The sequence below is a fragment of the Delphinapterus leucas genome, chromosome 4 (assembly GCF_059928025.1).
Source record: "Delphinapterus leucas isolate spDelLeu-1000000601 "Yukka" chromosome 4, BTC_Dleu_Yukka2, whole genome shotgun sequence".
NCBI classification, from domain to species: Eukaryota; Metazoa; Chordata; class Mammalia; order Artiodactyla; family Monodontidae; genus Delphinapterus; species Delphinapterus leucas.
In genome coordinates this window covers 6,066,413-6,082,946 of record NC_143132.1, presented here as the reverse complement: position 1 = coordinate 6,082,946, position 16,534 = coordinate 6,066,413, and positions in this window count along the sequence as shown.

Below are 16,534 nucleotides of genomic sequence, written 5' to 3'. Positions count from 1 at the left end.
GTGCCATTCAAGCTTTGGATGGTTATAGACAAGTTATGTAGGTTTTGGTTATTTAACAATTTTATATATTTTATTGATTTTTGACAAAGAGCTCAAATTCATCACCAGACTCAGCTTCCCAAGGCAGCGCTTTCAGGGTTAGAAGCTGTGCCTCTCTGCTCCCACCAGGTGGCGGCAAATGCAGCTCCTGCATGGGCTACAGGAAGAGCCCACACTCTAGGGCTACATGCACAGACGCGTGAACTTTTAGCGCCCCCTCCCGGCCACTGCCACATTTCTTTTTAATTTACAGTGTTGACCTGATTCCTTTTTACTAGAATTTTCACTGTCTATTTTAATAAAATTCTACGAAAATATCCCACATTTGATGTTACACATTCGAATGTCCGTTTCATTCATTCTTTCAACACACATTTGAGTGCATACCATGTGCCAGGAGCTGTGTGAGGTGTGGAGGATATAATGAACACAGAAACGTGTCTGTTTTCGTGGAGCTAACACGTCGGTAATAAAATAATCACAACAGTGACTGTTCTAAGCGTTTTAAAGGAAAGAGCTACAACTCTGTGAGGATATATGGCAAAGAAGCCGGATCTAGACAGTGACCTGGGAGTTTCCCTAGAGCGGTGCATTCTAAGTTGAGATATGCAGGGTCAGTGGGAATTGACTGGGCAAAGAGGAATGGAGGGTGGGAAGGAAGAAGAGCGCAGAGAAGGCAGTGCCAGGGCTGGCGCGTAGAGGAGGCCCCTGTGGCTGGGCCCCGTGACAAGGGCCAGCGGTTCCAGATGGGGCTCCAGAGGTCAGGGGGGTGAACAGCTGCAGGGTCACTGGAAGGCATGTTTATGGTCTGGATCTTTCATCCAAAAGGAACAGCCAGCTAGCAGTAAGCAAAAGAGAGAGAGGCTGGGGAAGGGATGATCTGCGCTGCCTCCCGAAGAGGTGACTCTGGCTGCAGCGGGGGAGAACAGAAGAGGGAAGAGTCAGAGAGCAGCGGATGCAGGAGGCGGGACGAAGGAAGGCGGGAGCTTGGACCAAGGCGCCCGTGATGATGTGAAAGATGCACAGGGGACAATGTCAGCAGGGCTTGGTGACCCACTGGATGCTGGGGTGAGGGAAAAGGTCAAGGGGTCCCAGTGGGTGGGGTGGTGGGAGACTGCCAGGTCTCGCGCGTGTTGAGTTGCAGGGGTCTGAGAGGTATAAAGAGGCACTGCTGCCCAGCAGCTGGACCTATGGGAGCCGGAGGACCAGAAGGCTGGGCGTGGCTGAGGGTGCAGAAGCCCAGGGAAGACAATGCTTCGCGAGTGGGAGGGGAGCAGCAGTGTCAAACTTACGTGCTGCTGAGAGACTGAACAAGACGTGGCCGGGAACGTCTGATGAGTGGTTTTAGTGCAGAGATGAGAGTGGAGGGCAGACTGGAGTGGGTCGAGGAATGAGAGGCAGGGAATGCATACACTGAACATGGCAATTCTTTACCAAAGTTTGCCTGTCAAGGGGGATGAGAAATTGAGCAATAACTGGAAAATGAAAGAGAACTGAGGTCAAGGGAGTTTGTTTCTGTTTCTTTTGTGATGGGAGGTCTTGAGCATGTTTTTTTTTTTTTTTTGCGGTACGCGGGCCTCTCACTGTTGTGGCCTCTCCCGTTGCGGAGCACAGGCTCTGGACGCGCAGGCTCAGCGGCCACGGCTCACGGGCCCAGCCGCTCCGCGGCATGTGGGATCCTCCCGGACTAGGGCACGAACCCGCGTCCCCTGCATCGGCAGGCGGACTCCCAACCACTGCGCCACCAGGGAAGCCCTTGAGCATGTTTAAAAGCCGAGGGAAAGCGCCAGTCAAGATGGCAGAGGTGATGACACAGGTGAGAGAATGGACAGCCGAGAGTGACAGCAAGTGGGAGGGGGTGAGATCCACAGCACGGGGGGGTTGCAGTTGTGGCAGCTGAAGACGGAGGAGATTCCCCTCAGGTGGCTTTAAGAGCCTCTATGAAGTGACAGGACAAGGGGAGGCTGGAGAGCGGAACATCCTATAGACCCTCTGCAAGTTGCAGCTGCCCTACCATTATACTTTGGTCCGTCAGGGTTTCACTAGATGGAAAAAGAGACAACGGAGGCTGGGGGTTTGCAACTGGCAAGGGGACAGGTGTCTGGGGCCATTAGCTCCCTGAGGGCAGGGACCTGTCATATCAATCACTGCCTCACTCTGACTGGAGTATCAGCGCCCAGGTACTTACTATCAAAGTGATCAGCGTAGGAATGCTCACTTGTCTTCATTTCAATTTGCCTCTTTTGGTGCTTCTCTAAAAAACCAAAAAAGAAAGAATACAGAACAGACAGAGCGTAAATTCCTACGTGACTTTTTTTCTCACTTGGAAGAATTTTTCATTCTTCCGTAACGTCAGTTTTAAAGTTCTTGCCATAGATCTATCCAGAGACACTGTCATATATCTCAGAAAGCTAAAGGGCATCTTTCAATTTTTAGCTTAATCGTAAGGTGCTTACGTAGCTTCGTCTACTTTGTTTAAAAGTCACAAAAATGCATACTAAAAATGTTGTATTTTTATCTATGGAAACTATAAAATTCATATCCTTCAAAAAAAAACTTACTCACATGAAATAACACAGAAAGAAAACAGCATAAGGCTGTCTATACTCGAGGCAGGGAGACCAATTAGGAGGCTACTGAAATAATCCAGGGCTGGACCACGGTGCTGACAGTGGGCGTTGGATACGTTCTGAAGGATGTGTTGACAGACTGAATGTGGGGAGGGAGAGAAACAGGAGTCAAGGAGGACACTAATGCCCAGACAACTTGGGAGAATGGCTTCCAGTAACTGGGGTGGGTAAAAGCACGGGAGGAGCAGGTTTGCGGGAATGTTCTGGACTTGCTGTGCTGGAGATGCCTTAGACATCTAAGCAGAGATATGGGCAGGCAGACATGCATCTGAAGTTCAGAGGAGGGTTAGGACTGGAGATACACATGTGGGGTTCACTCGCATTTAGATGGGTTTTGAGCCTATGAGACTGGATGAATTCACCTAGGAAGTGAGGGTAGATTAAAAAAAAAAAGTTCGAGGTCATGTGTGGCGGTGAAAAACTGGCCTGAAAACTTACCCGCTGGCACACGTGTGGCAAGGAAATGTTAAAGCACCACCGGGAAATTGTGGACAGAGGGCTCCAAGGCTGAGTTGAGCGGGTGAGGGACAAAAACACAGAAGACACTGCAAAGGATTCAGATTTCCCAGGGATGGGGATTAGGGAAATGTCAGCGCTAAGGTTAGAAGGAAAAAACAAAGCAAAAGCATGCAGGCAGATGCAAAATTTAAGGTATCAGATTCAGATATAAAAGAAAGATGTCGGCGAAAGCCTGCAAGTTGGTGAAGGGGTGAAATCGGCCCCAGCGTGGCGGGTCAGGAAGAAGGCGGGGCTGGAAGGCGGGGTAAGGTGACTGGCCGGGCCCCGCCCCCGGGCCATACCCGGGCCAGCTCGGGACCGTCCCCTGCCCGAATGCCTCCAGCGGCCAGTCCGCGTGCGGGCGGGTCCGCGGGTCCCCGGGCCAGCGTGGGCTTGTGAGTGTGTTGCGTGGGCGCAGTCACAGTGTCTGAACTGGGAAGAAGGACGCCGAGGGCCGCTCTTCACCAGGCTGCGCTTTGCTGGTGGAAGCGGCCTGACGGCCCGCCTACGTTACCAACTCCAGAGCCAAGCAGTGAGGCCCGAGCTGGGCAGGGGCCAAGACTGAGGAACCGGGCGACACTGGAAGGCTCGGAAAGTTTAGCAGGAGGCTCGGCTGGGGTAGGGCGGAGACTTCCGGCTGTGGGGCGCGGCGGCAGCGGGTCTGTTACCTGCTCCGCGCGGCTGCCGCTGCAGCGCCAACCTGGCGGCCTCCTGGCTCTGACGCGTCGCCCTGGAAACCGGCGCGCGGGGCTTTCTGGGACTGGCCGGCCAGGAGGAGAGGAACGAGAGGCGGGGCCGCGAGGCCTGCGCGCACGCGCACCCCGGACCGCGTCTCTGGCCCGGGCTAGGGCTCCGGGGTCGTGACTCTTCCGCGAGGGTGAAGTTAGCTGGCTGCACAGACTTTCGCAAACAAGCCTCCAGCCGCCCCTCCTCGGCGCCCAGGATCCCGCCTACGCCCTGGCCGCGCTCGGGCCGAGCGAGCTGACCCCGCGGTTCCTTCCCGCGCCTGGTAGCTCTCGCCCGCGCACCGGGTGTTTTGAATCTGAGTCCGATGCACATGTCCGGTTCCCAGCCTGGGAGGGCCGTGGACTAAGCGCAGAGCGCTTCTGTTAACCTTTATAAAGATGGATTTCTTGGTGGAAGAAAATCTGATCACAAAGCAATGCATGTTTGGTGTAGAGAAGTTACCATGTACAGGAAAGTACCAAGAAAAAGTAAAAATCACCTATAAAAATTATAGGTGATTTTGTAAAAAAAAAATTATTTATTTATGGCTGTGTTGCGTCTTCGTTTCTGTGCGAGGGCTTTCTCTAGTTGCGGCTAGCGAGGGCCACTTTTCCTCGCGGTGCGCGAGCCTCTCATTACCGCGGCCTTTCTGGTTGCGGAGCACAGGCTCCAGACGCGCAAGCTCAGCAGTTGTGGCTCACGGGCCCAGCCGCTCCGCGGCATATGGGATCTTCCCAGACCAGGGCTTGAACCCGTGTCCCCTGCGTTGGCAGTCAGACTCCCAACCACTGCGCCACCAGGGAAGCCCTATAGGCTATTCTTAGTGATTGCTTAGGACTTTTCAGTGATGCGTAGGCATAATTAACGAACAATAACGTTATTTCTTTTTTTCCTCTTCCCTCCTCACCCTCCCATTGTATCAATGCCCTGTTGAATGTCCTTGTAGGTGAATCCTAGGGGTCACCCCGACTGTTTTCTTAGGATAAATTCCTACATGTGAAGTTGAAGGATCAAAGGATAGACCCACTTTGAGGCTTTCTGAAGGTATACGAAAGTTTGCCTTCCAGGCAAATGTCTCCAATCCTTAATCCACATTTGCGGATAATCTTATTTCTTTTAAAAATGTATGTCCATGTAGGGGCTTCCCTGGTGGCGCAGTGGTTGAGAGTCCGCCTGCCGATGCAGGGGACACAGGTTTAAGCCCTGGTCCGGGAAGATCCCACATGCCGCGTAGCACCTAAGCCCGTGCGCCACAACTACTGAGCCCATGTGCCACAGCTGCACACACCTAGAGCCCATGCTCCACAACAAGAGAAGCCACCACAATGAGAAGCCCACGCGCTGCAACAGAGTAGCCCCCGCTCGCCACAACTAGAGAAAGCCTGTGTGCAGCAATGAAGACCCAATGCAGCCAAAAATAAATAAATAAAATAAATGAATTTTAAAAATTAAAAAAAAAGTATGCCCATGTTATTGTCAAAAAGTGACACCTTACTTTGAGTTTTTCACAACTTTGATTACTAGGAAGGATAGGCATTTTTGTCGTACTTTCAGTGACCATTTGTACTTATTTTGTGATTTGCCTTTTGCCCACTTTTTCAGTTGGAGTTCATCTTTGTAAAAATTGATTTGTTAGAACTTTTGACATCCTATAAAACTCGGACTATGGTATATGCTGCAGATGTTTCCTTCAGTTTGTCAATTACCTTTGAATTTTGTTTATAGTGTATCTTGTATTTGTGTAGCTCAAATTTATCACGTTTCCCTTTATGGTTTTTTCATTTTGTTTTTATGTAATAGGGGGCAGTGGGCATCTCCAAGCAGACCCTGTTTTTTCTTTTTTAAATTTTATTGCAGTATAGTTGATTTACAATGTTGTGTTAGTTTCTTCTGTACAGCAAAATGACTCAGTTATATATATACACACACACACACACATATATATATTCCTCTACATATTCTTTTCCATTATGGCTTATCAAAGGATATTGAACATAGTTCCCTGTGCTATACAGTAAGACCTTGTTGTTTTTCCATTCTGTATATAATAGTTTGCATCTGCTAATCCCAAACTCCCATTCCTTCCTTCCCCTACCCCCCTCCCACTTGGCAACCACAAGTCTGTTCTCTATATCTGTGAGTCTGTTTTTGTTTCCTAGGTATGTTGATTTGTATCTTATTTTAGATTCCACATATAAGTGATAGCATATGGTATTGGTCTCTTCTGTCTGACTTACTTCACTTAGTATGTTAATCTCTAGGTCCATCCATGTTGCTGCAAATGACATTATTTCATTCTTTTTCATGGCTGAGTAATATTCCATTGTGTATATGTACCACATCTTCTTTATCCATTCATCTGTCGATAGACATTTAGGTTGCTTCCATGTCTTGGCTGTTGTAAACAGTGCTGCTATGAACATAGGGGTGTATGTATCTTTTCCAAGTATAGTTTTGTCTGGGCATATGCCCAGAAGTGGGATTCAAGCCAACCCCATTTAATTCTGGCTTTTTAGGGGTTGGTGCCAGACAAGGCTTTCCTGTCCCATCACCACCTGCTCCTCCCTATCCTGTTAGAGTGCCCACTCTTTTTTTTTTCTTTTTGCGGTACGCAGGCCTCTCACTGTTGTGGCCTCTCTGTTGCGGAGCACAGGCTCTGGACGCGCAGGCTCAGCGGCCATGGCTCACGGGCCCAGCCGCTCCACGGCATGTGGGATCCTCCCGGACCGGGGCACAAACCCGTGTCCCCTGCATCGGCAGGCACTCTTAATTTTGCTGCGTTATGTGTTTCTACAACCTTGGGTGGTGAGTTATTCATATAAGGTGGGTAGTGGTTTTTGTTGTGGGTGAGCTGGGCACCATCTCCAAGTAGACATACATTAGACAAGTGTTGCCCTAGACTTGTCATTCATGGAAAGATGGCTGGTTCATTGCTGCTGGTGCTCCCAAGACAGTAACAAAAGTGGCTGTTTATTATTATGATTATTTTTTAACAAATTTATTATTTATTTTTGGCTGCATTGGGTCTTCGTTGCATGCAGGCTTTCTCTAGTTGCAGCAAGCAGGGGCTACTCTTCGTTGCAGTGTGCGGGCTTCTCATAGCAGTGGCTTCTCTTGTTGCGGAGCACAGGCTCTAGGCGCGCAGTCTTCAGTAGTTGTAGCGTGAGGGCTCAGTAGTTGTGGCACATGGGCTTAGTTGCTCCGCGGCATGTGGGATCTTCCCGGACCAGGGCTCGAACCTGTGTCCCCTGCATCGGCAGGTGGATTCTTAACCACTGCGCCACCAGGGAAGTCCAAAAGTGGCTGTTTATTATTAAGAGAACATCCCAACCCTGGTTCTCAGGACTGGAGGAACCTGAAAGATGGAGGCTCCTCAGAACGTCCTTTCCCATCTGAATGGTCTCTCCCTCTCTTTTTTGCTAGCTCTTTCCAGTCTATCACCTTTGTTTCTGCCTTGGAAAGAAGTACTTCTTTCCTGTCTGTGTGTTATGAAAGGGGGAGAGGCCCTTACTGTACGAAGCTGAAGAACTGCCTTTTAGTAATTATGGTGGTCACCTCCATCATGCTACATATTAACATAGGCCTTTATAGCTCTGTATGAGTTTCCTAAGGCTGCTGTAACAAATTACCACAGAACTGATGGCTTAAGACAGCAGAAATTTATTCTTTCATGGGTCTAGAGACCGAAGTCCAAAATCAAGGTGTCAGCATGGTCATGTTCCCTCTGAAGTCTCCTGGGGAGGATCCTTCCTGCCTCTTCCATCTCCTGGTGGCTCCTGGTGTTCCTTGGCTTGTGGCCACATCACTCCAATCTCTGCCTCTGTCTTCACATAGTGTTTTTCTCTGTGTCTCTCTGTGTGTTTTCTCCCCTTCTTATAAGGATATCAGTTATTGGATTTAGGGCCCACCTGAAATCCAGGATGATTTCATTTCAAGATCCTTAATCGATTTCATCTGCAAAGACCCTGTTTCCAAATAAGATCACATTCTGAGGTTTGGGGGGAGCATGAATTTTGGCAGGACAATATTCTACCCAATACTGCTACTGTGGTGGTCACCACTGTTATAATAATAAAAATATAAATAAATAATATAAATAAGGAAAATAAAAAATATAAATAAATAATAAAAATTTAAAAAGAATAAAAATCAGCCTTTATTTCTCATTTTATTTTATCTGTAAAATTATATAAGTAAACAAAACATAGCATCTGGTATCATTTATTATAAGATCCCTCGAGGATCTCTGCAAAGTTTGGAGCCAGTACCTCATACTTTTATCACTAAAATTATGTCAAATCATCCTTTCACAATGTATACACATATCAAATCATCACAATGTACACTTTAAATATCTTACAATTTATTTGTGAACTGTACCTCAATAAAGTTTAAAAAAAAAGAGTAAATTCTGTTAAAAATTAGGTCAGATCTAAAAGTACTGTTATTTGACTTTAACATCAAGGATTAGAGATCTGAAATAATTAGCCTCTTGCATCTTCATTCGATTAGACAACTTATTTCTTTTTTTTTTTTTTTTTTTTTTTGCGGTACACGGGTCTCTCACTGTTGTGGCCTCTCCCGTTGCGGACCACAGGCTCTGCACGTGCAGGCTCAGCGGCCATGGCTCATGGGCCCAGCCGTTCCGTGGCATGTGGGATCTTCCCGGACCGGGACAAGAACCCATGTCCTCTGCATTGGCAGGCGGACTCTCAACCACTGCACCACCATGGAAGCCGTAGACAACTTATTTCTGAATTGAATTTTCAAAGTCGGAGATTCATTGAGCTTTCTTTTAAGACTCATTTGGAATGTTTTGTATTCCTTTTAATTATCTTGAAGCTCACTGATGTCGCTGTAACAAAAGATGTGTCAGCTGGAGTTTTCAAATTTCTGATTTGTACATTTTCATGGTCATTATTAAAAGGATAAGCTTCTAAAAGTAATTCATAGTGAAATAAAGGAGCACTGGGAATTTGAGGGTAGGAAATCAGGAGTTTTTCTTGTGTGGTGTGGACATAAATGGGGTTGGGTTCAAATCCTGGATACACCGTTACCTTTCCTATCATCTCCCATTCTTCTTCTTTTTTTTTTTTTTTTTACCATACCTCGAGGCTTGTGGGATCTTAGTTCCCTGACCAGGGATCGAACCCGGGCCCTTGGCAGTGAAAGTGCCGAATCTTAACCACTGGACTGCCAGGGAATTCCCTCATCTCCCATTCTAAGTCCTCACCGGTGAGGATGGATAGTAATAGGACCCGGTTTTAGGGCTGTTGTGTGGTTTAAGGGAGTGGTTTATGCAAAGCCCTTAGAGCAGGTCTGGCTTGGCAAACACCTCAAAATTGTTAGCTATTATTTCAAGTAGGAAATTTGTTTCTCCCTAGGGCAGGCAGCTGGAGGGGATGTCAAGATTGAGGTAGGTTTTGCCCTGTTGTTACCAATATTGGGTCCTCTGGCCTTGTGTGCAGTAAAGCCAATCTACTGACAATCTACTGGGTTGTGGTATGCAGGTGTGAAGGAATGTGCAGGGTTTATTGTAGGCACCAAACAAGGAGTGTGGGCAACTGATGGTCAAAAACCCAGAACTTCCTGATGGGTTTCAGGAAAGTGTTTTCAAGGGTAAAGTGAGGGAGGGGGGTGCTGTAGGGTGGGTGATCAGCTTGTGCACAATTATCTGATTGGTTGATGGTGAGGGAACCAGTCATCAGGATGGTGTCATAGGAGTTAACATCATCAATCCTCAGGCTCCAGTTGCTCTGGGGGCTACGTGCTCACCATCATCATGCAGTTAGCTTCTTCCATTTGGTGGAGGCTTTAGTCTCTGTAAAACAGCTCAGGAATGTGCATCACAGACTTTTATCTATGTCCTTCAGGGAGGAACTAAAGGTTCTGTGACTGCCACATGGCTGATTTACTGTTTAAATTGTTACCAGTTCTCCTGGCCCAGCTGATACTTTTGTCACTACATGTTCACATCCTTTCAATCATTAATTCTTGAGCCAGGCTTTTGTGACTCAGGGGAGGCCTGAGATAACTATAGCTTTTCTACAGACAAGAGGCAGGCAGAGGATATGGGGGGAGGGGTCTGTCCAGGGAGGCCCCATAGGGTCTTCCTCAGTTATACTATATGATCAACAGATGTATATTCTCTAGGGCACATGAGCCACAGCTTATGTCACTAACTTACAAAGGCATTAAGAAATACACAGAGCTTATTACTTTCTTAAATAATATTTGCAGCAAAATAGTATGCTCATGTGGTGGGTTTAAGACTAAGGTGTTTGAAAAAATATTTCGTATGACAAAAATAGTATATACTCACTGTAGAAATTTTGGAAAATACAGCAAAGAAGAAAAGCAAAAATGATGGTGGACTTTAAAATAAAATTTTGGTGGGCTTTAAAATAAAATTTACTGGGATGAAGTGAGAGAGTGGCATGGACGTATATACACTACCAAAGGTAAAATAGATAGCTAGTGGGAAGCAGCTGCATGGCATGGGCAGATCAGCTCCGTGCTTTGTGACCACTCAGAGGGGTTGGATAGGGAGGGTGGGAGGGAGAGGCAAGAGGGAGGGGATAGGGGGATATATGTATATATATAGCTGATTCACTTTGTTATAAAGCAGAAATTAACACACCATTGCAAAGCAATTATACTCCAATAAAGATGTTAAAAAATAAATAAAATTTATAATGCTTCTTACTTAAATTTGGGGAACCATGAGTCATCTTCACCTAATTTGGGGAGTAAACTTTGCATGCCCTAAGTTAAATTGTTGCGGGGTCATCTCAACCATTCATCCTGATCTAAATGAAGCTGAGCTATATTCTAGGGTCAGGGTGACCTTTCGTGGAGGGCACCTACCTGAGGGGAAGGGGAGCAGGCCTCCAGACCTTCTGGGCTCTGGTGAAGGGGCTGGAGGTCAAAACCCAAAAGATCCCTCCCCGGTCCCAGGATCTTACAGCCACGACCTTCATGAGCAGTCAGGGACTTAAACTAAGAGAGAGACTCAGCCATCTTAAGAAGACTAAATATACCCTCCTGCCTTTGCCCCTAAAGACCTTGATCTTGTCTTTGAAACCCACCAGGAGAGTGGGGTGGCTACCATTTGGGCTTCTTAGTAGATTTTTAATGTCTCTAACGTTTAACACAATTCAAATTATCTATACAAATAAGACACACAGAGAGAGCCTGTTACAAACAGATCATTCATTTCTTCCCCCCAACGTCTCTAAAACAATGGAAGCAATTTGCTTGTAAGCCAGCCCTCCCTGCCGGGTTGGGGATGTCAGCGAAACCTGACACGGTCCTCAGCTTGTCAGCCTCTGTTCTTCAGGAGAAACAGGTGGTAAAGGGGGAAAACTGGGAACAGGCCACTCCTAAAGGAATCTATTGTATGACAGTTCATTGAATGTTTTTTTTCAATGCAAAACAATGATTATTTTTACTTTTTAACTCTATCCATAGGAATTGTGTTTGAAGGTTTCACTAAGTTTCCAGGTATTCCTCAGAGTAGACTTGAATGTGGTAAAAGGTGAGTATTCATAAATGATAATGACAATTATTAAGTATTGTTTAATTAGCACGCCACCTTCTCTGATTAAAATACACGCTTTGTACATTAGGTGCCGTTGCCGAGCGGTGTAAGAATAAAAATCATGCACCCTTTAAGAACACTCTTTAGTAACAGACCCTTATTGCTGATCCAGATGGTCTATCATTTGTATTAATGACAAACTTAATTTTTTGAGTAAATTTTCACCCGCTGTGCTCCCTTGATTTTTCTTGCTCAGTGAAATTTATCTGAAGCAAAATATAATAAAGCCTGACATATGCATCACAGAATTAAAGTGGAGATTAATTAAAGCTGACTCCAGTTGAAGGGCATTGAGTTTTTTTTAAGCTGCCAGAAAATTTTAAAGTAAGGAAGCCGCTCTTTATTTAGGTAAAGGCTTCTGTGGCTGTTCTGACCCGTGCTGTGTGCCTGCCAAAAACCCTGTAAACAAGTCCCCCTCCGGCACCGAGCTGGCGTTGTTTGGGCTTTTCCAGCTCCGGGGAGCGCCTCCCACCTCTTCTCTCCTCCTCCGCTACCCGGGGCTCCACCTCCCGCTGCCCGAGGCATCTCCCCGCAGGTCTCTGATTGGTGCGGAGAGCAGCCTTGCCTTTTAGGGACTGTTGTCGGGCTTTCAAAGTGATTAGCGAAAGGGTCCAGCGGCTGCTTATATCAACCAATCAACTGTTTTCCTGACAGATCCCCAAATATTCCCTGGCCAATGGCGGGGAGAGCCCGAGGTGCCTGGGCCGCTCGTGGGAGAGGCAGGGCTTCAGTTGAGCTGAGAGGCGTGAGCTTAGACAGCCTTGGGCCCCTCGCCAGTCCCCACCTGGCACTTGTCTGTGTCACTGTCAGGATTTGTCTGACTCCGCGTTCCCTCGCAGGGGTGTGTTGGGGGGAGTCCTCTTTGCAACTCTCAAAATGGTTATCAAAGTGTTTGTTGCCACATCATCTGGGTCCATAGCGGTAGGTGTCTGATGGAATTTGGGGGCTTTCTTCCTGTCCTATTTTCTGAATAACTCAGACTTGGAAGCAGAAGGAGGGGGTATGGCCCAGTGCTGGCTTTACATGTCTTTTTGAGGCGTGTGTAAGTAAGCCTGTGAGCCCTTTGCTTTCTGCCTTGGTTTGAATGGTGTTGAAGAAATGTGTGTGATCTGGGACAGCTGGGTGTGGAAGGGGATTCAAGGAAGAGGGTGTGTTTGATACTACAACTTTTTTTTTTTTTTTTTTTTTATGGCCACGTTGGGTCTTCGTTGCTGCACGTGGGTCTAGTTGCGGTGAGCGGGGGCTACTCTTCGTTGCGGTGTGTGGGCTTCTCGTTGCGGTGGCTTCTCTTGTTGAGGAGCACGGGCTCTAGGTGCGCGGGCTTCAGTAGTTGCAGCACATGGGCTCAGTAGTTGTGGCGCACAGGCTCCAGAGCGCAGGCTCAGTAGTTGTGGCGCAGGGGCTTAGCTGCTCCACGGCATGTGGGATCTTCCCGGACCAGGGCTCGAACCCGTGTCCCCTGCACTGGCAGGCAGACTCCTAACCACTGCGTCACCAGGGAAGTCCCCGATACTAGAAATTTTAACATGTGATTTGTGTCGTGTTGTGTCTCATATATGATAGAATGGGAGGCTTTTTTTTTTGGTGGAATGTTCCTGCCATTCCTTCTGCGAGACAGACTAATTTAAAATTGCAAATAAATGACACTTTGTGTAACAATATTTGGAGCGTATGATGGGCCAGATTACTAAAATGACTCCTGGGTGTAATAACTTGTGTATGCAATGTAATCCTAATGAAAGTGTAAAGTTAGCATGTGTAATGCTATTATTTGAGGATAATAATGTCACAGTGACAAGAACAAACATCTCTAAGGCTAAAGGTTTAAATTCTCTAGGAATCCAGACAGACCAAAAACAGGTACTAAAAGCCGACCTCCAAAGCATTGCTTTGTCTCATTTCCTTGGGACCAGGCTGGGAACCACGCGTCGATCTCTCTAAGTCCAGCTTTCATTCTGTGCCTTAAGAAATAGGAGTAAGGGAGGGACTCGTTTATCCTTGGAAATGATTCAGGCTTTGATTTTAGGCTTGAACCTGCAGTGTCTATCTGGGACCGACATTTCGACCAGCATTTTAGCATGTAGGAGGCTGTGAAGAGAAAAAGAGTTTTATTAATCCTGAGAGGTGAAGACCAGCAAAGGGGCTGTTTCCTTTTATATCTGATTCCTGGAACTTCTCGGGTTGCAGCTTGGGTTTCAGTGGTCCATCAGCCAGGGATGATACCCTAGACAAATGGTTGGCCCAGGGAAGTGTCCTAATGGCAGCTCCTGAATGCCACCCGCGTTGCCCCCGCCTCGCCCCCTCCAGCCCTGAAAGTTCACGCGGTTTCCAGAGAGGACGAGAGGAAAACACGAGAAAAGAGCCTGGTCGTTCCTTCTGAGCACAACTGGTGGGCAGCTGTTTAGTGATCTCTCGAACATCTTTTAACAGAAAACGATGAGGAACAATTCCAAATGCAAAACTGCAAAATCTTTTGTGGCTGTTGATGACCTCAGAAACTTTTAGTTGATCTACAAAAAGCACATTTTTGGATTGTTTAGATTAAAAAAAATTTTTTTTTTGTAGAAAATGGCTTTTGTGGGCTTCAAATATGGTGTTGACACACTCATTGCTGGAAACTTTTACCACTAACCTTCCAATCTTCTACATGTTCCATAGATCAGGTCTGAGTGGCCCCATGCATCCTTCCGGAGACAGTGAACAAACTGATGGATTTCTTAGGATTATCTGATGTCCTACATTCTTGAAGTTTGGGAGCATGATTTAGTTAGCCTGGGGGGATCTGGACGGGTACTGTTTATTCCAGGATCTTAGAAAATCCAAGTTCATTCTGCTGCCGGAAGCAAATGTTTTGGTGCCACTTGGGACTATGTGACCTTGGGAAAGTTATTGCACCTTGCTAAGCCTCAATTTCCTTATCTGTAAAATGAGGGTAAAAATAGTACTCATCTCATAGTGTTGTCATGAGGACTTAGGAAATAAGCAAAGGGTGCCCAGCAGGGTGTCAAGTGCTTAATAAATATTATCATTATTAGTTTTTATTTATTTATTTATTTATGGCTGTGTTGGGTCTTCGTTGCTGCGCACGGGCTTTTCTCTAGCTGTGGCGAGCGGGGGCGACTCTTCGTTGCGGTGCACGGGCTTCTCATTGCGGTGGCTTCTCTTTTTGCAGGGCACCAGCTTTAGGTGCACGGGCTTCAGTAGTTGTGGCCCACGGGCTCTAGAGCACAGGCTCAGTAGTTGTGGTGCACGGGCATAGTTGCTCCGCCGCATGTGGGATCTTCCTGGACCAGGGCTCGAAACCGTGTCCCCTGCATTGACAGGCAGACTCTTAACCACTGCGCCACCAGGGAAGTCCTATCATTATTAGTTAATGTTATAGTTATCAGCTATGGTCAGTTAGTATTATAATTATTATAACTATTGGTTATTAGTTAATGTTAGTTAATATTAATCAATATTTTTGTAGTTATATTTATTAGTTAATATTAGAAGGTCTGCATCTGTGACGATGTTTCAGAAGAACTGTCTCAAGCCACATAAATGGAAGAATTTCTGTCTTATCCTAAAGAATGAGAACTGATTTTTCCCACGGTGTCAGTGCTAATGATTTTTCCCGGCTGGGGAATTTCACCCAGAAGCTTCTTTGCAGGACGACCCCAGAGCAGCTGCCAGTACTTACGCTGTGTGGCAGTTGGTCTTTGCTACTTACTTCTTCAGTTTGTATACTTTAAAGACAGGTTCTTGCCTGTGACCTCATCAAAGAGGGCATTATGACTTCTGTTGGATGAATGAAATAAGTGAAAAAGGAAAAAGCCAATTGTAATCTCTTGATGAGGTTTAGGCATGCAGCTGTGTATCACATCGCTATTTTAACAGCTGATGCCAAAGCGTGGTTCCATGTTTTACCACTTTACACACAGATTTGGGTAAAGAGACCCTGGGAGTAGGGGAGAAAGTTGTTGTATCTTCGTGGATGACCCTCCTCTCCTCCTGAAGGCCATCGCCACAGGGGTTGGGGGACAAAGGGAGAGAGGACGGTCCTCCCTGTTTTCAAGATGCACAGCCCCTGGACCACCATCTTTAAGGACAGACCCTAATGGTGGCCCCCGGATTTCGCAATCCTTTTTCCAGTCTTGATTGAGTGTAAATATAGAGGGAAAAACATGGCTCTTGAATTAGATGGATCTGGATGTGAACCTTGGAAAATTCTTTAATTTACTGGCACCTCAGCTTTGTTATCTTAAAATGGTGATCAGGGGCTTCCCAGGTGGCGCAGTGGTTGGGGGTCCGCCTGCCGATGCAGGGGACACGGGTTCGTGCCCCGGTCCGGGAGGATCCCACGTGCCGCGGAGCGCCTGGGCCTGTGAGCCATGGCCGCTGAGCCTGCGCGTCCGGAGCCTGTGCTCCGCAACGGGAGAGGCCACAACAGTGAGAGGCCCGCGTACTGCAAAAAAAAAAAAAAAAAAAGTGGTGATCAGAATTCTTGCCTGGCATGGCAGTCAGGACGAGTCACGCTAGGGTGCCTGACTGCACAGCTTCTCGACTTGTGGTGCAAAATGCTTTTCCACGCTTTCTTAATTCTCACCAGCACCCAGGATGAAGGCGGCGTTCTATCCATTTTGCAGATGAGGCAATGGACGGGCAGAACTTGTGCTCAGATAGCAACCTTCCCAGCCAGGATGGAAATGCAGGTCACCTCTCACTCAAATGCAGCGTGCTTTTTACTACAGTACGGTGAGCTTGTTCGGAAAGGTTCCTCACTGTACAAGACAATAAACGGAACATGCCAAGCGAGAGACCCAAAGATCACTCTGAGGCAGCACAGTCACCAACACTGGCTGGTGACTTCAGGACAGAGAAGGATTTTTTTTAAATTGTTTTATTGAGGTATAGTTGATTTACAGTGTTGTGTTAATTTCTGCTGTACAGCAAAGTGATTCAGTTTTCAGATTCTTTTCCATGATGGTTTATCACAGTATATTGAATATAGGTCCCCGTGCCCTACAGGAGGACCTTGTTGTTGATCCATTCTCTATGT